General features: G+C 31.5%; 1 protein-coding gene across 2 annotated transcripts in view; it reads left to right on the top strand.

Moving 5' to 3' along the window:
- Positions 1 to 25,892, top strand: part of LOC118198478 (proton-coupled zinc antiporter SLC30A1-like) — a 94,475-nt gene that overhangs the window by 9,179 nt on the left and 59,404 nt on the right. The window contains exon 2 of one of the 2 annotated variants that reach the window (XM_085811834.1): positions 7,076 to 7,137. The exons of the other annotated variant lie outside the window; for it this stretch is intronic. The gene's annotated coding sequence lies outside the window, so the exon portion shown is untranslated. The remainder of the gene's footprint in view (positions 1 to 7,075; positions 7,138 to 25,892) is intronic. 2 annotated transcript variants of the gene reach the window in all.

Raw genomic sequence — 25,892 nt, 5'->3', positions numbered from 1 at the left:
TTTAGAATGTCTGCACTTCCTGTTTTGGAATTTCAAATCTAAAAAAACTAACAAATGAATCCAGAAGTAAATTTATCTTCATTACTTTTCGCATTAGCTTTATTAGTAAATTTATCTTCATTATTTCTCTCGGTATTTATCTAATTATGATAACTTCTTTTGGTAAAATATTAGTCGAATTTGGGTGTATTTTATTTGTTTTCCTTTTTCCACATGTTTTTATGAATCAGACGGTGTTAGTTATTAACAATTTTGCTTACAAGTAATAATAAATTTTTAGAAGTTTTATCATAGATAAATGATGGTCATGATATTATAGCTGCTGATTTTTTCTTGAACAAGAATAGGTAATTGTCTGCTGCTTTCGAAATTCTCCGTATTTTAAATACTTTATTCTGCCTTCTCTTTGAGTCTGGCGTAATGTCACCATTTGATCAATTCTTTATTTTAGACCTAGTTCTTCATAGAATTGTTGAAACAAGAAAACTACGACTAAGCTAGTACACACGTTAAGTTAATTCTTACTGCTAGAAGACTAATTATACAGGGAGAAAGTCTGCACAGACAGATTCTTTGCTTGGAATAGATAAAAAGTACCCAAAGCGACTATGGTACGCACCGGATATGACATTATATCCGATTCAAGAAAAAAACTTTATTGGAAATATTAACATCTGTATCTGCATACATTTACATAGGAAGATTTACGAAATGTCTACTGCGCATACAGGCATGCATTTGCACGCCATGGAATGGCTGACTGCACACTTTGCAGAAGCGTGGTTGCCACCAAAGTACGTACAGCATGACGATGAGCAGCTAAGTCACTTTATGTAATAACTAAATCTCGATAGAACAATTCCTTCAGATAACTTCATAGGAAGAAATCCAAAAGTTTCAGATCTGGCGATTATGATGACCATAAAACCAGATCCCAACGTCCAATCCAGTGGCTTGTGTATTCCATATCCAGCCAATCACGTACATTGAGCGCTGAAATGCTTCGGAGCTATTATGGATCTTGGATCATGTTGGTAAAACGAGCCTATAGCGCACTGAGCGTTTTCACTCGTTTGTCTGGAAATAGTGCCGAAGGCCATTGGTATATTAACAGTGAAGTGCAAGACGCGCAGCCCATAGGCGTAGAGGGAAGAGTTGAAAGCTGAGTGAGTGTAGATATTCACCGAAAATTAAAAACAAGATCCTAAAATAAAGGAAACAAAGTTCTTTCTTTGCAAATAAAATAAATAAAGTAAGAGTCTGGAAAATGTCAGATATCAGTACAAGGAGAATTACCATCGGCGTCATAATGTATCATTTTTGGTCTCTTAGCTTTAGAACCAAATGTAGGATCATAATTAGTAATTGCAACGATTTTAGGACAGATGAAAGCGGACGTATTATTAAAGAAGTAGCGAGAATGCATATAAATAGAATAACTAATATTTTTGGTATGTCGATATTTTTAAAGAATTTCTAACAAACCAAGGAATACTGACCATGGTGGTTAGGATTTTATTCTGTAGAATTTCTGCTTTTTTCCCATGAGTTTTGGGGGCAATTGCCCATGCATGAATTGCATGAGTAAGAATTGGCCGAGTGAGAATTAGTTAAAGATTACGCTTGACAGAAAGATGCAGTTTGGATTTTCTTCCTGTTAGGCAGTATATAGCCATAAAGGCGTATTGGCTTTATTGTCAGCATAAATTACTTAGTCTTTTAAGGTAAGTTTTCCATCAAATATAACACATAAATATTTATATAACTGAACGATTGGAAGAACAAATCTATGAATAATAATTCTTGGCTCAATCAATCGATTTTTATAATTTATTCTGAACATAAGGGCACTACATTTGGCTGCATTTAACTTGACTTTTTAAACCGAACACTAAGGAGAAATAATGTTAGCAAAAAGTCGTAAGTTTAATATGACATTTTGAATATTCAAAGTTTTCGAAAACACTACAGTGTATCTGCAGAATTAAGAACTTTTGCACCAAGTGGTTCCGGAATGTCATTAATATAGATATTAAAAAGTAGAGGAACTAACACGGCGCCTTGTGAAACTCAAGCCGTGATGACGTTTTTAGAGGAATGAGTATCGCCAATACGAACTAGAAAATTCCGATGTTTTAAACAACTACGGATCATTTTTTTACAAAATGGGGCGATAGATGAACTTTTGCAAGCTTGTAAATGAGATCTTGACGCCAAACGCGGTCAAATGTCTTCTCAAAGTTGAGAAAGTATGCCGCAACATACTCCTTTCTGTAAAAAGATGTTGTGAGGAGTTCAGTAAGATTCAAAATTTGATGACATGTACCCTTTACGGAAGCCGAGTTGGTTCTTCTGTATAATATCATATTTTTAAACGTTCTGCGATTATTTTTTAATAACTGTTTTAAATACTTTGTTAATACAATGTAAAAGGCTTATAAATCGATACCTGGAAATTGACAGGTGACAGGTGAGTTCGTATCCGGATACCCGGGCGACTTACTAGGACTATTCGGGTATCGTCCGGAATCCGCAACTGTGCAACGCGATAATTCTTTGGCGCCCCAGAAGCGCGGCGTCAGGAGCTCAATAGAAACTTTTGTTGGTGCTGTATATTGAAATTTGAGCATTTTAAACTGGTATTTAAACATTTTACAATAATTATAATTTATAATACAATTATTGTATACTGACGCACACACTGCAACTTTTACATAAATATTATACATTAATAATTAAACATTACCGTGGTGAATTTTATGTGCACCTAGGTTTAATCGCTGTGAAAAAATTATTACAATAATATTTGTTTTGCACATGCGTAGGTTGTTGCACGTACATAAACATTCCACATTAATAATTAAACATTTTACTCCTGGTTACAGGTCAGTGAATCTGCAAAAATTTTAGCAAACTCGGATTCTGAGTGGGCAAGCGAATTGTTATGTAGTATCTGTCCAATGAAATTCATTTTGTCAGAGTGAAGAGATTTAGCTATTTTCTAGACTGTAGCTGGTTGAATTCCCATATTGCTTATTATTTTATCTCGTTGATCAGAATGATATATTGGATCTCTTGTACCTAGAATCATCAAATTTTGAATGGCATAATCCTACTGCGAATATGGGCATGTGGAAGCCCAAATTTGAAATTTGGAATTTGTTTTATTATCGATTTCATATTTTGTAAAACTTTACGAATTTTTTATTAACAAACTCAAAGATTTCAAAGTGAGCAATGGCAACGTTGTACAAAAAAACATTTTTATCTTCAGCGCGTGAGACTGTATCGGAAATTCTAAAGATAAGCTCAATTTAAAATTATTTTGCGTATTGCTCTTGAACTGAATTTTATGGTTTAAAGTGCGAAGAACATGATATTTAATAAATAAAGGTAACACACAAAATGTTAAAAAAAACCGCCCCTTTGGATGTAATTTAAAATCTGAAACCTTTCAGATTTTATTTATTTATTTATTTATTTTCAATTTTCTATTTATTTTATTTATACAGCTCCACATTAATTTTGATCCACTGAATATCAGTAATCATGTAGATTTCTTTGCTTTTATCATTTCGTTTAGTTTCAATAAGAAAAGTGTTAAAAGGTAGTTCGCCTTCTTCATGTTTTGTTACTTGACGAACTTTGATTACAGGAATTTCTTTTTCACTCAGCTCCAGCTTTATCTCGTTCATAGATGTATCGATGGGGAGATTTTTAATCACCATAATAAAATCAGTGGCACAACCACCTCTATCTTTTGTAGCGTATACATATGAAAAGGAACACCTTTATCAAGAAAGAAGCTTTGGATTTTGCGATAGTCGTTTAAGTCAAATGCTCATTTTTTAATTCGCTAGCTGTGAGCTGGTCTTCTATTTTACCTTCTCCATGCCCTTGCAATTATTCTTTATGCGTATACTATTTTACTTTGCGTTCTGTAATCACATAGGGAGAGATCTTCCCCTCTACTTTGTTAGGTTATAATCTGAGTCATTGTCGACATTTGTGGTATCTATGTTATTATTGCCGTTTAAAGGCGAAAATTTTTTGTTTTGAGAAATTTCTGCAACATCCGGATCTCGAGTGGATTTTTTGGAAGCGCTGTAGCTACGAGATAGGCTGTTAAGCCTTAGTTTCAAATATGATTCAAACCAAGGCTTGACATAATTCCGCGGCGCGCGCATGCAAGCCTCGATACACGAGGGACATTTTGAAAACCTTCCTGTGTAAACAAATGCAAAACTGATGTTCATGTTTCCAACGAATTTTTTTTTCTCTTGCATCGGATATGACGTAACCGGATATGAATACATCGAATCATATTTTGCAACTGTAATAATTCTTGTTGGCTTCACAACAGAGCTTTAACATAGCGTTTTTAAAATTTTTGAACTGTTATGTTACCTACCAAGTACACATAATCTACTTACCTTGGATAATTAGTAGAATTTATGAAACCTTTTTAAACATGAAAATTCAATTAAAAAAATTGTCGTTGTCCGGATCCGATAACACATAAAATCTTTAAATTAACTTTAAAATTTAATTAATCCATAATTTCTTAATTGAGCATTTTAAAAACAGGAAACTCATTTTTTTAATAATTTACACTTTTATTTTATTCTTAATAGTATACCTAGTTTGTATAGGATATAGTTTCTATCAACTACGTATATTATTAAGAATATTTAATTATTACATAAAATAATAATTAAATATTCTTAATAATATACATAACTGATATAAATTAAAAGCTTGTAATATATGTAACTGATAATTTTTATGAGTATTTCTAGCATTATTGCAATTCATAAAATATATTTCTAATGCCATGTATTAAGTAACTTGCACGGAATCATTTCGGCTCCCTTCCCCCCCAAAAAAAATCTGAAATTTGAAAATTTAAGGTTATATTCTTAACACTTAGAACAACTTAACGTTAACATTTTTAAAAGGTTTAAAAAACATTCTTACGGTTGGCTCTACCTTAAATGCAAATAACATCTACTGTTGCCAAAACAACAAAACTGAAATTTAGATTCTAAATTTTAAAAGAATTTTCAAATTTAAAAAGAAAAAGAAAATTCAAAAAGAATTTTAATTTTAAAAGCTGGGCCTTTTTTATTGCATTGCGTTTCTAAACATAAAATAACAGAAGGAAAAAATATCAAAATGTTATAAAAGTAAATGACTTTTAATGAAAGTAAAAAGAGAAATATATATATAGAAAATTATAATTTGTATGTTACTTGCAGATTGGGGCTTTCCAATTTAGAATTTAGAAGAGTCTTTCTATTAAAACCGGGGGGGGGCTGAGTGCACAAAAACACTGTTATCGTAGTATAACATTATATATGGTATTGTTATGAAAAATAAATAAATATTTGAACTACATTTCATGACATTTGTTTCAGTCTCAAAACCATCAGACTTTACTGGCCCATTTTACAAAATATTTTTACTGTACCATCTTTGCTTTTGTTATATGTTACTACTATTTTAAGTGTTACACTTTGCTTGTTAAATTTGATAAGTTATACTGCCAGCCTACATACGCTCACTTTTTCCCATATATATTAATGGTAATTGTTTCTTCGTTTTAAGCATTTTGGTTTGTAAAAGTTTCATAGCAACGTTCTGCTCTGTGATTTAAGATAGTGGAAGAAACATGTAATTTTTTAAAATTTTCCTGATACTTAGTGGTATTAAACAAAAACTATGGTCATCCAAAAAGAGTGCTGAGAAATTTTGCGGTAGATTTCTCAAAACGGTTTCCCCCCCCCTTTTTTTTGTCTAGTATAACACTTTTTAGACGAATTTATTTCCTTCTTTACTTTTATTAATTCTTTTTCTTTTTCTTCCTTCTCTATCTTAGGAACACAAAGTTAACAACTGAAACAAAAGTAAATATTTACGCTTCAGTGGGTTTTTCATAATCATTCGTATCACACGAAATTATTGTTTTAAATTCGTTGGTTTCTTTTCAAACTTTAGCTCTTTATCTAATTAGTAAAAAATCACAAAAAGAGTATTCATAATACAAAAGACATCTATGAAATAATAAGTTACTTGAAAGTTATTTCAGCGCAAATAAATTCCAAACAAATTCGGTTATGTTAAAATTTTGCTGCATTTTTTTTAAGAATAACTTTCCTTCTTCTTCTTTTTTTATTTATTTTTTTGGGGGGAAATCAATTAGAAGATAAATGTAACTGTCATAGAAATACCAATTTCCTACAAAGGATTTAACTCACGTTTAAATTTATCTAGAATAATTAACTGGACTTTAATAACATTAATTAAATAAATAAATATTTCATTGGGAAAAAATAAAAATGTCTGCATCGTATACACATTATACATAATGTTATTTTTTATGAATTACAGCGTCATAAATATCTTTTATCAATCACATTAATGCGGTATACCCTCAAGAAGATTTAGTATAGAATTCTATAAAAAAATCCAGAGTTAAACTTCTGTAGAATCCTTTAGAATTATAGCTCAGTTTTCTATAAATTAAGTCAGAAAATTTACTATTGAATCTGACATAGTTACAGCTTCTCTAGAGTTGTGTATATAGATTCTACAGATATATAAAGATTTGTGCAGAGAGAGATTCTATAAAATTTTTACATTTTCTAAAGTTCCGGCACGTATAGAATTTTATATACAACGTTGAATTCTACTGAAAATAAACCCAGGTTATAGAAAATGCGGCCGTAATTCTGAAGAATTTCAAACTGTTTCCTGTTTCAACAGTTTCTATAGAATGTTTTGTAAAAACATTCTATAGAAACTGTTTTTACAAAACAGTCTATAGAAAAAATTCAATTAAAAATTAAATCTGATATGAAATTAAAAATCTGATATGAATGATACGTGACTTCCTTTTACGGCTAATAATTATTCTTTTTAGAACAACAATAAACTAATTTTATGTATTGCTTGATATTTATTTTAGAATAATTACATATAAACTGCTATTAAATTGTTATCTGTATTCATTATTTCTCGAAAATCTGACATTGCCAAAAGATTAAATTTATCATTTAAAACACTTATGTTGCAGGAAATATGTGACTACGACGAACTATTCGAAAAATAAAGGTCGAGTAAGGACATTTAAGGCAGGTAAGCGGGTGATTATATAGGGTGTATATATATATAATTACAAAACAATTTTTTTAAACAAATAGTATTTTATGTATTTTTGCTCTTTAAGCTGCGGAAAATTATGTATATAATGTAATACATAATATATATATATATATATATATATATATATATATATGTGTGTGTGTGTGTAAGATAAAAAATATGAAAGCCTTTTTCTAAATTTAATTCACTATAACCTCTTGTATTTTTTATTTCATTTGGAAACTTCATCTATCTACCTTAAAAATAGCACTTAAGTCAAATAATAAATGCCTTAAAATAGCACTGCGTCATTAAAATTAATCATGCGATCTTACGTAACTCTTAATGCAGATGCCTCTTGAACAATCACCGAATTGTAAACCAAAATTGAAAATTGAAACTTTTGACTTCCTCCCTTCTTTCTATGAATTGATACGATACTTTTGCTTGTGCTTTCCTCTTGGCCAGACGTCTTTCTGCAATCATGTGTGTGCTGCTATATTCGCTTCTATGGCAATAATATCAAAATTGTAAATGTTCTTTAATAGGCACGAGTAGAGTGCCAGGGGATTTGTGGCCACAAAATGAGAATTTAAATAAGAAATTTAATCCTGCTCGACTGCTTCTTTTTCAAAAATGGATGGACGCTCTAAGCATTAAGTATCCACGCAATTAGTATTTCTACGCCTTTACGTCTTAGTGTTCATATTTCAATGCCTCCAAAATTGTTCTGCCATTACATTCTTCGGCCAGTTCTAATTATGAAAAATTCTGCACGAGTTTGCTAAGGTATGTGAATCATGGTGTGATTTTCATGCAAGTTTGTGCCGCATCCATAATCAAATCTTTCATCTCGTGTCATCTAACCACAGTTTCATTACATATATATATATATATATATCCATACATAAAATTTCCATACATAAATATATATATATATATACATCCATATATATCCATACATAAAATTTCAACATTCTACGGCTAATCGCTGTTAAGCAAGATACATATATACAGACGTCACAAAAAATCCCTTTTAAATACATTTTAAATACATTTAACAATCCGCTCTGGAAAAAAAAAGAAGAGTCCTTTACTCTGTCCGTACGTACAGATGTTATGAACGAAAATGGTTCAATTGGATTCGGGAACAGTCAAATCGGATATTTCTGTTGAAACATGATACCTGAACTTCGTAGAAGGAAGTAAAAATAGATTTTACGCTTTTGCAAAATTTAATTTTTGTATTATATAAGCAATATTGCACCAAAAATTGCACAAAATGTTACATGCATTTAGAAACTAAAAATTGTCAAGCTAGAGGAGAAAATGGCAGAAATTACTGGAACATAAATGTGTCATTTTTTCTCGTACAGCACCCTCTATCGATGATAATTTTAACTATTTTTTTCTTTTACCCCCATAAATTCCCCTCTTCACGAGAATAACGTTTTCGCAAATCGCGTACAATTCTACCAATTCCTTCAAGTTTCATGAATTTTAAAAATATTTACAGACTTATGGGACACCCTGTACAAAATTTCAACTGAGGGTACAGGGTTTTGAGTTATGCGAGATGCATAAATACGTATAGACGTCACGAAAAAGTCTCTCCTGAACCCATTTTACAATCCATTTTGAAAAAGAATATCCTTTATTCTGCCCGTACTTACAGACATCACGGAAAAGCATCGTTCAAATGGATTCGAGAGTGGTCAAAAAGGATATTTTCGCTGAAATATGATACCCGAAATTTTTCGCGGTTACAATACTTCCTTTACTTTGTACAAGGAAGGAATAAACCAAACATAACTATTTTCTTCCGAATAATGTCTTTTTTTTTCCATTCTTAACAATCAAAACAAAAGATACAGAATTTGTTGCCAAAAATTAAAAGTTATTCAGTGGATTGTGGGTGGTCTCAGATGAAGTGAACCACAGTATTTGAGACAGTAATTAACCTCGGACATTTTTTATGGTTTTCCTTATGTATAATGTGTGCAGAAGTCCGTTTTCCTTAGAAGCCCTTCATGAAAGCATTCCTTCCTTAAACAAATAAGAAAATAATCAAGTGCAATCCTAGTGACAATTAAACAATTTTTTAGGTTAATAAAATAACATAAGTGTTTTCAAGCATGTGACAATAGTTCTCGTAAAGCAAAAAAATGATTATGGATAGAATATATTGATTTGACAACTGAAAGGCATTTATATTAAACTTCTGCTAAAAAAATACACAACAAAGGTAGACACGAAATAAAACAAAGACTATTTAATGGATGGGTTAATTGATTCAATAGGTTGGTGTGGCATTACTATACCGCATAGCAAACAATAAAGCAAAGATATACAAAAGCACATCTATTACGACCATCATATCGCGAAAGACAAAATGGGTCGAAAGAATGTGCAATGGACACATCATGCTAATAACGGGTATGATACCTTCCAGCTGAAATGCATGCTTGACAACGACGGAGCAAGTTGGCAATAGTCTTTGATCACTTCTTGTGGCAGTAGCACCCATTCCTGTAGCAATGAGTGTCGGAGCTCGTGAAAGCTGCCTAGTGGCATACTGCGATCTGCTATCCGTCGTTCCAACATGTCCAATGACCGGTGATCTAGCACGCCACGGCAGATGTGGAAGGATTCCACTAATAACTCCGCATTATTCGAGTTCTGTGTGGGCGTTATCATTCATAAATATCACGTCAGTACCCATTGCAACTATAATAAGACTCACAAGAGTGTGTAGAATTTCGTCATGATATCGGACAGCTGTGACGGAACCACGAGGAATCACGTTCGTTGCTATCCAAACCCATTCAAGTAAACCTCCTGCTCTGTAATGATCTCTTTCGACGATGTTTGGCGCCCGATTAGCGTGTCCCTGGCTCTCGCCATATCATTCTCTTCGGGAATCGTTCTAGGTATTATATCGAAACTCATCCGTAAACAGTACGCGGCCCCACTGCTCTGGTGTCCAGCTGTGATGTTCACGGACCCAATTCAACCGCTCTGTGACATGCGATGGGGGACAAAGAAATACTAATCACAGGTCGTCGGACGTACAATCTACCTTCATGCAGTCGATGTGAAGTAGTTTCCTGTAGCAGTAAAGAGATCCGACACCAGCTGTAGTGTTCTTAGTGATCTACGGCGTCTTGCACATAGCAATAGAAAGCGATCGTCTGCTGTTGTGGTAATCCTCCGGCGTCCAGACCCACGTTTTCTACAGGGGTTTTGATCCCTTTGATTAAGATTCCACAGCTTGCTGATGACACGATGGTGCACATTCAGCTCTGTTGCAGCAGCGGCTTGTCTTGGACCAACTTGCAACATCCCGATAGTCCTCCAATGCATTTCATTTCAGTGCAAATGGTATCTTCGGCTCATGCGTTTCGCTTTGGCTAACTCGGATTACACGGAACTATCCAGTTTGCTTGCGAGCTGACGCATAGGTCCAGCATACCCCTTTTTCAGACGTTGTGGTGTGACTGAAAGATTGCGTTTTATGCTAACTTTGATTCCCATTTGTATTTCAACCTCTACCTCATATGTAAATTGCACGTTTTAATTCTCCTTTTACATTCGTACCTTTTCTTTTAGCGTTTGTTGCTTATTTTTTTAGCACGAGTGTATGAAATATTCAATGGTTTCGTGTTTATAAATGATGAGATATATAGTGCTTCGGTAAAGGTGAATTACAGATAAATTGTTTACTTATATATAGGAATATAAATTTCATTCGTTAATGTTAAAAATACTTATATACTAAAAGGCAAAGCATTACCATGACTTGAAAGATACGGTGTAGCATAATGGTGATTGGATATTTTCAGTTTCCAAAAATAACGTTAACATTTTTTAATGCGTAGAATTGAAATTAGAGGTTTTCTTTGAGGTATGGAATTACTTAGTCTTCTTTTTGCACTAAATAGTTTTCCTAAAAACAAAATTCAGATTGAAAACTAATATGTTTGTTTTTTTTAAAGCGAGAAAATCATGCCAGAAAAGTTTTCGGACACTATTAACATTGCGAACCAAATCATCTATAATAAATGACAATGTACATATTTATGTTTTTATTTTGTATCGAAACAATACGAAAAAATAATAAAAAATTGTTTGCTTAAGTTATGCATTTTACCCATTTTATTATTTTTTTAATATGCATTAATTCGATACATTTCTGTTAGAAAAGAAATTTATTCTTAATTTGTTACTATAAAAAGAAAAATCTGTTAGAAAAGTTGCTAAAATACGTACTAGTTTACCTTTAAGCACATGTGAAAATGTTAAACAGAAGAACTTTCAAAATGAAAGACCATTAAGGCTGTTCTACAGAATACCCAGAAGGAATTGGAATATCCCAAATTTAACGTATAACTTTATTAATCATGTAGAGTATTCGCTAATTAAAAAAGTGTTAAAATAATACGCTGCTTGACAATTTGTAAGGAACAACAGATTTATGCAAATTTTCGTTCCCAAGAGCAACGTTGTAAAATAAGAACTATTACCTATGTGAAAGGCGATGGGTTTTGTTTCGTTATTTGTAATTTCAAAAAATAACATTTGAAAGAAAAATCAACTTGCTAATTTTTGTAAATATTACGGTTGGGAATATTGTAAGATGAGATCTAAGGATTTATGATTGTGGTTGAGCCGATGGATGTTTCGAGACCGAGCAAAATGATGGGTCTTCGAAGAATATTATTTCGTGATTGAAAAAAGCTGCTGAAATGCTGCGCGAAGACCGTAGAAGGGCCATCAAACTTCATAAGAACAGATATGTCTGCCTAGTGGCCAAAAGAAAATAGAAATTTCACTCTTGGTCAGATAACCGTAGATTTGACAATGCTATCGACGCTCGCATACCTGCGAGAACCATTCCTCGACGGTTAAATAATGTCGGCTTGTATGTTAGGAAGCCTATTGCATCCAGTCCGCTACGAGCAAACCATTGCCGGAGAAGTGTTCACTTGAAAAAATACATTATTGACAAACTCATATATGTCCTTATTTTGAGCAGAAAGAGCACTTTTCTTAACTGTCGAATATAGTTGCAAAGAGTATTTCTTTTGCTTTTGATCTGCCATATACTAGCGATGCCTCTTCTATTTCGCGATACATCTGCATATTTACTGAATAAACGAAGACTCATTTCTTTCATCGATGTCTATAATTTGTTATGACGAAAAATGTCTGTTCCTTAGCAGCTATCAAAGAGAGGATTTCTTTATGCTGAATATAAAGGGCCATGCGGCAAAGAAAAACTTATAAATAAAAAAAAAAACTTCATTTTGCTTTTCTATAATCGATGGTAAAGCTAATTCTAAGTTATACGGCGGAAAAAATGGGCAACATATTACGCATGTTCGTTAAACATAGCATATGCTCGGAAACATAGCATACGTATGCGTTAAACATTATATATGCTCGTTTATAGCATATTACCCTTTTAAACGTTAATTTTTAATTTATTGTCGGTGTAATTAATCAGTACGGAAACACTGGTACTTTAAAATAAAATTCGATATCATCAGCACAAAAGCCTAACAGAAATAATAGTTCCAAATCCATATCAAAGGCAATGATCTTAAGCGTGCTGTTATGAATATGTCATGTCGCTGATGTTTGATTTCCCTGAAGCACTCAAAACACTTTTTTGATACCCAAGATTTAACATTACTGAGAATGTGGAAAATGTAGTGTAAAATGGAATATGGTGGTCGAAAAAAATTCTTGAAAATAACAACTGGAATTAGTGATTAAAGATGACTTGAGAAAAATTAGTTCAGAAAAAACAACAGTCTTGTTAAATCCACGTTAAAAAGATTAATTCGTATTTTAAAAACTAATCCAACAAAATATTAGAAGAAAATTCAAGAATTATATATATATTTTTTTTTCATTTAGTACAACAACAAGCGTCTGGTAACATCTGTAAGACATTTTCTTCTCAAAAGGAGAAGTTACTAATTTCTGTGATTAATATTTTATTTTGGAAAAAAGTATTTGGATAGAATAAAAAATAAGTTTAGGTAAACGCATTTTAAAAAACCGGGCTTTATGATTTCAGCTTAAGGCATTTAAATGTTTGACACCATTTTCGATGTCAAGTGTCGTGTCATTGTAAACAAGAAGTATGTTATGCAGCTGTTTCTATTGTCCCAAATGCAATTTCCTTTGAAAAATGAAAACAAAAACACTTTCATGTGTTAAAATTCAGTTAAAGAAAGAAAGAATAAAAGGAGATGGGAAAAAAATATCAGATTTTTTTTATAATTTTCGGAGGGAGTTTCATTTTTTTTCATATTGAATTATATTGCTAATAAAATTATGAGTTTCTTTAACATAATTAATTTAGAATAAAATTGAGAAAAGAATGATATAGTTATTAGCATTTATAGAACACGATGTCTCATTTTTGCCTTTCTCCCCTTCATGCTTTCTGGAGTTAGCAACAAAATTTGCTCCATTTCAGATTTTTAATTTCCTTCTCTAATGAATATCATAAATGTCATCGCGTGCCATTTCAGAATTTTATATTTTTTCTCTTGTATCCAGTAGAGAAAATTTTGATGGACGGAACATATCTTCGAAGATGATGAAGAAAAATTATGCTTAATAATAAAACTAAAAAATGCGAAAAGAAAAGGGTTAGCTGGAGTAAATGCAACAGCAGACGGGTAGACTACGAGTTCAGCGAGAGCATAAAAAAACCTTAAAAAACCTTTAGGCGACCATTAAAATCTGAATCCTATCAGTTTTTTTTTTTTTTTTTTCTCTTAAGAGAGTGGAATCTACATTTTCGAACTTTATTTGGAAAGACCTTTGTGCACTAGCAATACTGATGACCTTAAAATAAAAACTGATTAAATTATAGTTAAACTATGAATAAATTTTAGTTACTAATATGTTTTTCGCGTTAATGTTAACGGAATTGCTATTTGCATTTTTTTTTCATTCTTCAGTATGTATCATTCTATAACGCAAAAAAACTCGTTTTCCTGTATTATGTAATATTAATAGCGATAATCCTATACGATAATCTGGTATCGCTAATATCCCGAACATACCGATTGTCGAACTTTTCTTTATAACTTTATCGATTTTAATTAATTTAAAATAAAAACTTGCAAAAACCATATCAGTTACCCAACGTCACACACAAATGTTCTAAAATCGGAAAATTCTCACTCGAAATTTTGTTTCTACTGGCCTACTTCATCTGCAGTAGATGTCACCTTCTGTGGTGTCCTTATCCGTTACTCATTTCATATTCATATCGTATACAGCTGTTTCTACACGATGAAAGTCGTGGAGCGTTTTTCTTGCTTCATTTTAGTTTTATTGTTGTATTATCAGAAACCAAACATGCGACACGCATGCACTTGGTCATGGTAGTGACTACTCAAGGGTTTTTTCAAAGTCACAGAAACGTGGGTTGAAGTTTTATTTAACTTAACGGTTAACATTTCTTTAATTTCTTAATAAGAAATATCCTGCTTCATACTTTCATTGTTTTAATGAAATTTGATAAAATTTTCTTCTGTGAAATATAATTTCTGGAGAACGAAATATTCGAAATCGTGAAACAGTTTTATGATTTTGGTATAGATATAGTAACACTAATAGATGAAGCACGTTAATCTCTCCATATATTTTTTGATTCCAAAAAGGATTTGTAGCATAAGCCATGAGAGTGACGAGAAAAGCTTTGATTCGTATTGCAGTTTATATTGCATTTAGGTATCTTTATTTTAATTTTAACGATTCAACATGAAAATTGGCCTTAGAAACGTTTACTGTGTCACTGACATTCAGATTTGGATCAAAAGTGTTTATTCTGAATACAAAAATTACAATTTCGATAATTGTCAGTGTGTTTTTGCCATTATTATGGCTGTTGCCTACTTTCTAGCTGGAATCACGTTTTATTGCACAATACGCAATATATTATTATTACTTGTGTCTATAATTTCCAGCGGCTTTACACTCGTATTTCCACTAGTCAGAGAATATGAGAAAATAGTTATGGTAAAATTAAAAATATTTTCAGAGATATTAATAAGTACGAGTTTTAATTATTCTAATATACCAGATTCTAAAGGTTAACTTTCCAGAATGATAACTAAAGCATGTTAAACATAAACTGATCATATCTTAATCATTCAGTCTTATTTGCCTGTCTGTAATGGCGATTTTCCTTAGAACCTTTTAATGATTGGTTCATTACTAAAGAATTGTTTCTATATGTTAATCAAAATCCAGAGAAATATTTAAGCGAAAGAAACGTTCTCTCATATATGGTTCAGCGCAACACAAAATTCGAAGCTAAGAAAATCACTCTTTCAAAGAAAATCAATAAAAGGCTTCATGGTATGGCTTGTAAAAATGTAGCTTGGTTTGGTATGAGTAATAATTTTTAAATGTAAATGATTTTTAAATAATAATTCTTTCCTACGTAATTTAGATTTCATTTGAAAAGTAAAGGAAAACATCCATTTCTTTATCACAATGTAACGTATCGGCAAACTAAATATAAAATGTGTACTATAGTTAAAAACAGAGTGTACTTCTGGAACTAACGATCCGTAATTTAAAGAATTGTGCATATCACAGGTAATATAAAAAGTACTTACTTGTGATTAAATTCTTTTCTACTGTTACAGTGTCTCACAAAAGTGATGGGACACTTGTGCTTTACAAAAGGAAACTGTAATAAAATAAATTAAAAAAACATGTAAAAATTTTTTGTGGGTGTGTTTCATACTTAAATTTAGTAACAATTATTACATAACATACATTTTCTCAAAATATTAAAATATTAATTTAATAAAAATACAATTGTTTAGAACGGAGCAAAAAATGGCTCACATAAGTGATGGTACCCCATTAGATACTACTACGTACTACAATAAAAATATTTTTGGGAGTTTTTATTTTTACTCAAAAGCAATCGGCAATAATTTATAAAATCGTCTGCAGTATTTCTCTCCAGTTTGTTTTGGAATTTTTGTGTTTTTTAGCTCTGTGCAGCCATGAATGCTAAACGAAAAGAAACTTTGCCTGAAGTTCGAAAATTAGTTATTAATTTGCATATTGAACGTGGAAAATCTATAAGAAAAACTGCTGAAATAGTTAACTTGAGTCATTCAACAGTTTTTAAGATCATTAAACGATGTAAAAAGAATCATATGATTCAGGATAAAAGAAGACCTGGCCGACCATCAAAGCTATCAATGGAATAAAGCGAATTATCGTTCGAAATATAAAAAAAAAAAAAAATCGAAGAATGAGGGCTGCTAAAGTTGCTGCTGATTTACAAGCATTAAAATGAGTAATTGTTAATCCTGAGACTATTAGAAGAGTAATTCGATCTGCTGGATATCACGGTAGAGCAGCCGAGAAAAAATTCTTCGTAAGTGAAAAGAATAGAAAACTCAGACTGGCTTTCGCAAAATCCAACATAAATAAGAATTCTGATTACTGGAATGAAGTTATATTTGCTGATGGGATTAAATTTAATATATTTGGTTCTGACGGTAGAATCTTGGTGTGGAGAAAACCCAGGGAAGAATTTCGTAAACAGAACTTGGTGCCAACAGTAAAACATGGTGGAGGAGGAGTTATGGTATGGGGGTGTGTGTCGTCCGCTGGAGTTGGTAATCTTGTTTTTATTGACAGTATAATGGATCGGTACAAGTATATTGACATTTTAAATCAAAATTTGAAATCTTCAGCACGAAAATTGAACCTTCATAACGATTTTAAATTCTACCAGGACAATGACCCCAAGCACATTGCTTTGAACGTTAGACTCTGGCTGCTGAATAACTATCCTGAAATAATAAAAACACCACCACAATCTCCAGACTTAAATCCCATAGAGAATATTTGGCAAGAGTTGGAATGAAGAATTCGCAAACACACCATTCTTCAAAACAACAATTAAAATCGGTGCTTCAAGAAGAATGGAGTAAAATCCCTCCAGAATTCACAAAAACAAATTAGTCAAATCCATTCCAAGAAGATTAAATCATGTTTTAAAAGTAAAAGGAAATTCAACAAAATATTAAAACCTTTTAAAAAGTAAAATTTTTGGATAAATATTTGATGGAAAAGTAAGTGCCCCATCACTTATGTGAGCCATTTTTTGGTCCGTTCTAAACAATTATATTTTTATTAAATTAATATTTTAATATTTTGAGAAAATGTAATGTTATGTAATAATTGTTACTAAATTAAAATATGAAACACACCCACAAAAAATTTTACATTTTTTCTTAATTTATTTTACTAGTTTCCTTTTGTCAAACACAAGTGTCCCATCACTTTTGTGAGACACTGTATGTTATAATCTGCATTATAATAAAAGGTTCTAGAAATTAGATTAATACCATTTCGAATATATTAAAAAAATTAAGTTATAATTTACAGTAATTACATTATATGTGGAAGATTTCATATTAGTTGAATGTAATTTTTTCCAAAAGGTTAATCTGGTAGAATCTCAAAAGGTTAATCTGGTAGAATTCCTTTTTGAAAACTTTAAAATAGATATATCCAACGTACGTAAGTTCCGACACTTGACAGCAATTAAAACTAGCCTGAACAGTTAGAAATTAAGTTTATAGGCTTGAATCTTGGCTTAGGCATCAGATTTTTAGGTTGAGCAAGAACATGAAATATACTCGACATAATTTTTGGACTAAAAGTAATCAGGTTAATAGTTATAGAGATTTTAACACTGCATATTTCTCTTTCAGTTACATTAAAATTTTTATTTCATACAAATTCTTTCTCTTACAAAGTTTTATTTAAGTTAGGTTTCTCTATGAGTCAACAAATTCTAAAATAAGTTCTTGCCATTTTTAAGAAGCTAAAATTTTGTTTATAATGGTAATACAATATTTTTAAAGAAGTTTTAAAATTTCAATATGAAGTTTAGTGTTGAAAGATTTTTTTATGTATATTCTCTATCTATGTTAACGATCAAACTAATTATCGCAGAACACTACTCTTAGCGCTATCAACTAGACTGAAAATTATTTTTTAAATGAAATTTGTATATGAATCCGTAACATAATTTATTGATTTTCCTAAATTCACTAACAGAATGAATTACACTAACAGAATTTTAAATCATAATTATTAAAGCAAAATTTTAATATATTTAATGTAATCTTACATCACTGAATAGATTGGAAGACCAATCACTCACGTGTAAGAAAAGTACCTTCACGTTATTTGCTGCTATGCTGATTAGAAGGAATATATTCCTACAACGTCCTTCTTTTGCTATGCTGATTAGAAAGAATTTTTTTTTCTTTGAGTTTTTTTTAGTCCAAAGGGATTTGAATCCCGAAGGACTATTAGTTTCGTTTTGGCATTCTGCGTCGGACTCATAAATGTCGGTTCACTTTTCAAACTGTTGCCACAAAATGTTAGAGTCCTGCATTATATTTGAAGAAATTAAATAATGAAAAATCTGCATAAATGTATGTATATTTCTCGTATTGTGATAAAACAACGGTACATAGAGTCATCGAATTTTGAATAACGTAATCCTCCAACGAATATGAGCATGTGGAAGACCAAATTTGAAATTTGAAATTTGTTTTATGATCGATTTCCTATTTTTTAAAACTTTGACGAATTTTTGATTAACAAACTCAAGGATTTCAAAGCGAGCAATGGCAACGTTGTGCAGAAAAAACATTTTTATCTCCAGCGCGTGAGTCTCTGTATCGGAAATTCTAAAGATATGCTCGTTTTAAAACTATTTTGCGATATTGCTGTTGCACTGGATCTTATGGTTTAAGTGCGAGGAACATGATATTTAATAAAGAAAGGTAACACACAAAATGTTAAAAAACGCCCCTTTGGACGTAATTTAAAATCTGAAACATTTCAGTTTTTTTTTTTTTTTTTTTTTTTTTTTTGTTTTTAATTTTTTTCGTTGTACTGAAAGGCATGAAATAATGTATACAAAGATATATAAAATGTTTTAAATAAGTGTAAATGAAGTATTTAATAATGTGAGCCTCTCTTGTTTATAGTCAGCTTGACGAAGTTAAAAATATATAAACATAAAAATAAAAGGAATAGTAGTATTTAAATACGCGAATAAAAAAGTAAATTCTGACAAAGTGGGAAAAAATTTAACGTATAATACAAGCCAAAAGGGAATATTTTCACAGTTTTTAATAGGAAAATGCAAGGAAAATTTGGAATATTTACACGATTTTTAAATGTAAAATTTTAACAATAGTAAATAAAAAATTTTTCCATTTTCTGACATATTTTCCTTTTTATTTCCCTATTTAAAATTTGTTACTGTTTTATTTTTGTATTTCAATGTTCGTTATGTTTGGCAAACTGTCTTTGGATGAGGGAAGCTCAAAATATTAAATATCGTGTTTTAACGAAAGTTTCCCGCTACCTACCGCAAATATTGTCTGCGAAACAGTTCGCGTTTAAATGTTTAATCATATTTTATCAAACGATTTTTGGCATTTGAAGGAAAGAGACTTGCTTTAGAAAACTGTGTTGTGTGAAATTTGTAAAATAAGATCGTTATCATTATGTACAAGGTGTCTGAAATGGAACTATCACACTGCCAGATTAGAACCCTCATTTACTTCCACTTCTGCTGCAAAAAAGTCAGATACAGAATGTCACTAAATCATGTGCACAGCTTTAGGTACTAAGGTTGTATCACATGACACTGTGAAGGTTTGCTACCGAAAGTTCAAAAACAAGACCTATAACATTCAAGAAGCAGAGCGCTCTGGCCGGCGTATTGATGTTGGTGAGGCCCACCTGCGAGAACTTGTGGCAGATCAGTATGCAGCCACTCGAGAGCTTGCTAACGTCGCTGGGTGCCACATGAGCCGACTCACGCAGATAAGGACAAACGAGTTTGGACCTGCACTAATCTACTCGAATATCAACGCAAGAACAAAATTCTGGACCGAATCGTTACTTGTAACGAAAAGTGAATTTACTTCAACAACAGAGACCGAAAGGAGGTTATTCTGCGCCCGGTGAGCTCGTCGGCAGCATCGCAAAGCGCAATTTGACTAACAATAAGATCGAGCTTTGTAGCTGGTGGAAATGCCGTGATATTATTCACAAAGAGTATCCGGAAGAAATAAAAAGTTTGGACAGTCAGGTGTATAGCGAGATGCTAGTCCGTGCTAACGCTACTATGAAGTAAAAACGCCGAACTGAGTTCCGGCGCAAAAAGGTAACATTCCAAGATAATGCAAGACCACAAGTGTCTGCATTTCCCGGCTGGACACTGTACGGACACGAATGGGATTTTTTGCCACACCCATCAGATAGAGCCGACATCGCTCCTTCGGACTTCTATCTTTTCTCACACCTGCAGCTACATCTTGCTGATGCTACCTTCCATTCTGCACAGGACGGTCCGAAATGAGGTTGACCTATTTTTGGACTCGCGGCCACCAAGTGTCTGGGCCGAAGACTTTGAAAAACTACCAAAATGTTGGCAAAAAATCATAGATTTGTGTGGTGATTACTACCCGTACTAAAGGTACTACTTTCATGTTGTTATTTTTTTCTTACTTTATTAGAAACATTTTTTAGCAGAAAACTTTCGTTCCAACCATATATATAATATTAGAGAATTCTTTTGGGCACATTTAGGAATTGTACTAGTTTTATATTTCATTTCTTTCATGTCTTTGTTGTTTTGGTTTTAAATTTAATACTTTTTGTCTGTAATTAATGTATATATATATTATATATATAATATATATATACAAATGCTTTTTTAACTTGAAAGGCATTAATTTAATGCATTACAAAGAGGAAAATTATCCCTTTAATTTTTTTAATTACCACAACTTTCGTGGCCAAATATCAATGAAAGCATGTGGCATCTATAATAGCACTGCATAGTATTTGAAATTTTGAAAAAGAACTGATAACTAGAAGCGACATTTATGAGAATGATTATATAGGATTAATTAACTCAACTCTCTGAAAGCATTTGGTTTCAAAACTGATAATATTAGCAGTATTACAATTTTTTAATCACGTATGATCAAGAATGTTAAGACAGGTAAAAAGGTTACACTATTCTTCGTATTTTCATTTGCTACAGAGCTAAAAATAGCATCTTACTTACTAAATTTCGCATTCTAAACATGAATATACATTTTATTTAATGAGATCGGTTCTCGTTTGAAAGTTGCAACAAATTTCATGTAACATTTTTAGCACCAATTAGCAATGTTCTGCTCATATTTTGAGGATTCAACATAACTAAAGTAATCTTTTTCTTACCAAATTTCACTTCTTGAACATGAATATGCAATTTATTTCTAAGAATGGCTTTTATTTAGACCTTACAACAGAACTCATGTTACATTTTAATATCCATAATTATAGTTTTGTTTCCAGTTTGTAGATTAGTCTTACCTTTCATACCCTTAGCCGGTGTTTTCAACTCCATTGATAAAGATAAGTTACTTGTATGTTTTTATTTTTAACTACGATTAAAATCAATAACGTAAATGAGCTAGAGGTGCCACCCTGGAATAAGGTAATATTTTTGTTCTTTTGCACTTCAATTTTCCATGTTTCAATGATGGTTTTGAGTAGTTTCTAAAGGCGCTGTTTATGCCCCATTATCTTATGAAAGATCATTTGGAAAGTTAGCAAGGAGCCTCTGTAGGATGCTCCGCTGGTTCAGTATCATCACGGGATTATACCTGCATCACCATATGATAAGATCCTGGTGTTTCCTACACTTAATTTCTGTCCTGTGCATATTTCCACAAGTATTCTATTAGTGTTACATTGCTAGAGGCTCAATAGTATTTTGTACACAGTGAGAATGGGACAACTAAACACCCCACCCTCTCTGATTTCACCGAGAGTGAATCAAATTTTTTTAATGTCGTTTCCGTGATCAGCATCCTCAAATTATGTATGATTGAGCATTTTCGTCTTATGTAACAAAATGTGTGTAGAACAATGTTAATTAAAGCATGTAGCCTAAAAATCCTTTTTATGTATATTTTATTATTATTATTGCAGCACCTGTATTAAAACTGGTAGTTAGTGGCAAATTTATTTCTATTCGTGTTGTGCATTTTCCCCCGTCCTCTTATTTTCTATCTCTTCTGGAAGGTGACCTTAATCCAACGCCTGAAGGAGATAACAATACTTCTCTTTCGTTTTTCCCACAGTAAAATTTCCCCGATTTTCTTTCGGTAAACCTCTGATTTAAATCTATGTGATTTCAAAACTATAATCGAACTGTAGGTGAAAGACCCACATTCATTTGGGTATTACATGAAATGCATTTTTATTTTGATTTTCGTGTTTAAATATGTCTTCCCTCAGGGAACTTTTGCTGATGTTGCCGCAAAATTTTGTTTATTTTTCCCTCTCTGTGTGCATTCGACTGATTTAATTTTAATTATATTTATCTTCCTGTGCTACTCAGCTTCTCAAGGCTGTAGATTAAAATTCGAAGAGTAACTATCGTAACATGTCGACGTCAACAGCGTGGTATTTCGAAATGCTCTTTAACTTGATTAAAACCAGTTCCAAATAAAAATGTTAAAAAAAAACTTCAGTCTAAAAATTTCAGATTACATTCTAGCACTTTTAAGATTTTGTCATTAAAAATTCATTAATTAAAAACATAAAAGGTTATATACATATTTAATTTTCCTTCTTGAATAAAAATAATACCTACTGTTGCCAACTCATGAAACTAAATCTTTTTTTCTGAATAACTCAAACAGAATTTTAATTTGAAACGCTCCAGCGTTTATTTCCTTACTTCCTGTTTGAAGATAAAATTATACAAACAGAAAAAAATCAAAACATCAATTGATCTTGAGTATATGTTCATTTATTTATACATATTAAATGAATATTCAGAACAGAAAGAAGAACGTCCTCTAAATGTCTAAGTAACGGAAGATCATTAGAAAGGAAAAAATTAAGTTATAAATAGTATGGAAGAAGAGTATTTATAAAAACTTCGATTATGTCATTGACTTCAAACTGGTGTAAAAAAGTCTGTCTGTTTTTATCGTGTAATGGTTTCATTTTCAAAGAATAACAAATAGGAAAATTAATAAAGTGGTAATAAACTAACTGATATGCGGTGATATTTATGATAAACTGCTTAAATTTCAAAACAGGAACATTTAGTTCTTAGCCTTCTAAAATATCAGCTGAATGTTATGTAGAAATTTGATGATTGGTTTCAGACCGTTCTTATCTTCTAAAGGATGTATTAGAAAAGGAAATTTTCTTTACTCTCAGAAAATGCACAAGTTTTCTGTAGTCATCAGTTAAGGAAAAAATTTAATTTCCTCTGGCAGTTCTTTCATTTCAGTATTAAGGTGGTATTATTTCTTAATTCCTTGTAACTCTATTTAAATTCTCTACTTGTCCAGCTTACCTTGAATTTAACGACCTTCATAAGTGCCAAGGCAAATTATTGCGTTATTATTGGTGAAATGTTGATTGCAATAAAATGGCATTTAAAACTAGATTTTAAAAAGTTAAAATAATGTGTGTACATTTAATGCGACGTGATAAATTTCTTCAAAATAACTAAATTAACATTTAACTTCAAAAGTAAATTAATTAGTTTATTTTAGTTAATCAAAAATACATAAACCATTTTGAAGTTATGTAAAAGTTTTTTTTCCCCTTTTCTTTTTTCTTTTTTTTTTTCTTTTTTCTTTTTTTTTTTTTTTTTTTCGTGTTAAAAATATCGTATGTGCATAGAAATAAATGACGGTTATCCCAGTCGAAAATACGGCTTTGTTTAAATATCTGAAACAACTGCGGTTTCGATTCCAAACCACCGCGGCTAAATGAATGTCGCAATAAAATAAGTCATTTAAATTTTTAATTTCCCAGCTGCATGTGCAGTTATGTTTACATTGCGCACAGCGCACACTATAATCTAAAAATAGGATCTTCCGCTTTATTATAATTCGTGGTTTTGCTCGATTAGAAATTTCATTTGAGAGTTTTTTCTTTGACTTAACATTTTGGCTGTATAATGTCTACTTTTTCGGCTTGTCTCGCCATTCAATGTGCCTTTCCCTCTAATATTTATCATTTTTGCCTTTTGAATTAAAAGCAAAATCATAGGACGCTTTCTTTCATTTGAATAATTTGAAGCAATTTTTCTGTTATTAATAGTCCTACTTTCCCTAAGAAACTATTACTTTCACTACTAATGCTACTTTCACTACTTCCAGCGAAAAGATATCAGAAATTGCAAGAAGTAACAGTTTGTTTATTACGTTAGGAAATGATGCGGTGTTGCATTTAGTTCACATACAATTTACGGAGCTGAAAATTAGAAGTTCGGGAGATGGACTACTTTAAAAACGGTCAAAATCAAGCAAATTTTATTTTCAAGATGTAGATGTAGTAATATTCTCCAAACATTTAGAAGCTAGTTTTGCCTATATTTAACATAAAAATGATAAAAAATGGATTTGAAATATTCCGAGAATTATCATAGAATGATTTGTAGACGCGGATTTAATTTCCAAAATTAAAAGCATTAGAGCTCTGTGAAATGCATTATGAATGGCAAACAGAATAATAAATATAATACTAAATAATAACCGATTAAATTTAATTTAAATTTTAAAATCTGAAAGCTTTAAGATTTTATAACTATGTGCAAAGGGGGTCTTTTTTTTTATTTACATACACATACACTTTTCGGGAGCATATAGGCTAATGTTATGTTCCTTTGGGCTAAAAATATCTAAAAACAGCCTTTCTTTAGAATTTCCGATAGACAATCTCGCGCACTGGAACTAAAGATATTTTTTTTTCCCGTACAGCGTTGCCATTGCTCGCTTTGAAACCGTTAAGTTTATTAATCAAAACAAGTTTTACAAAATTTAAAATACACAATAAACAGTTTTAAAATAGCACATCTTAAGAATTTCCGATGGAGAGCCTCGCGCGCTGGAGATGAAAATGTGTTTTCCCTACAGTGTTGCCATTGCTCGATTTGAAATCATTTAGTTTGTTAATCAAAAATTCTTTTAAGTTTTACAGAATATGAAATACAGAATAAAACAAACTCGAAATTCAAAGTTCGGGCTTTCATGTGTCCATATTCCGGTGGACTACGTTATTAAAAATTTGATGGTTCTAGGTACTATTTTTTTTTTTTTTTTTCATTGCGAAAATCATGCATAAATTCATGCAAATTCTTCATTATTTAATTTCTTTAAATATAATATAGGACGATAATATTTGGTGGCAGGAATTTAAAAAGTGATTCAGACTTTTACAGGGATTCAATGGAAAATCCCGTTTTAAGGTTCCTGGATTAACGCTCCTTTGAGCTAAAAGTTTTTAATAATGATGTCTAATAATAATATATTAAATAGTGCTGAATAGAATATAATGAATTTAATTTAAATAATAAATATTCATTGTAATGAAACAAATGAATAGCAAACCATGATATCGAATATAAAAGAAAGATAAACATTTTCAATAGCATGCGAGCCGATAAAACTGCATTTTTTGTTTTGGCTTCTAATCCATTAAAGATTTTGATTGAATCGGTACAGCCTACAAATATTACTGTTTCTGAAATTATTGCATTTCTACATGGGATAGTGCTCTTCTTCAGCTGCTCAAATAAACTTTCCAGGGTATTTTATCTTCTAGTGGAAAATAAAGTAGATTCAGTG

The sequence above is a fragment of the Stegodyphus dumicola genome, chromosome 2, assembly GCF_044657685.1.
Source record: "Stegodyphus dumicola isolate Sdum_Otavi_A_Nest chromosome 2, ASM4465768v1".
Taxonomy (NCBI): Eukaryota; Metazoa; Arthropoda; class Arachnida; order Araneae; family Eresidae; genus Stegodyphus; species Stegodyphus dumicola.
The sequence above is the reverse complement of the archived record's forward strand: the minus strand, read 5'-3'. Positions and strand labels throughout refer to the sequence as shown.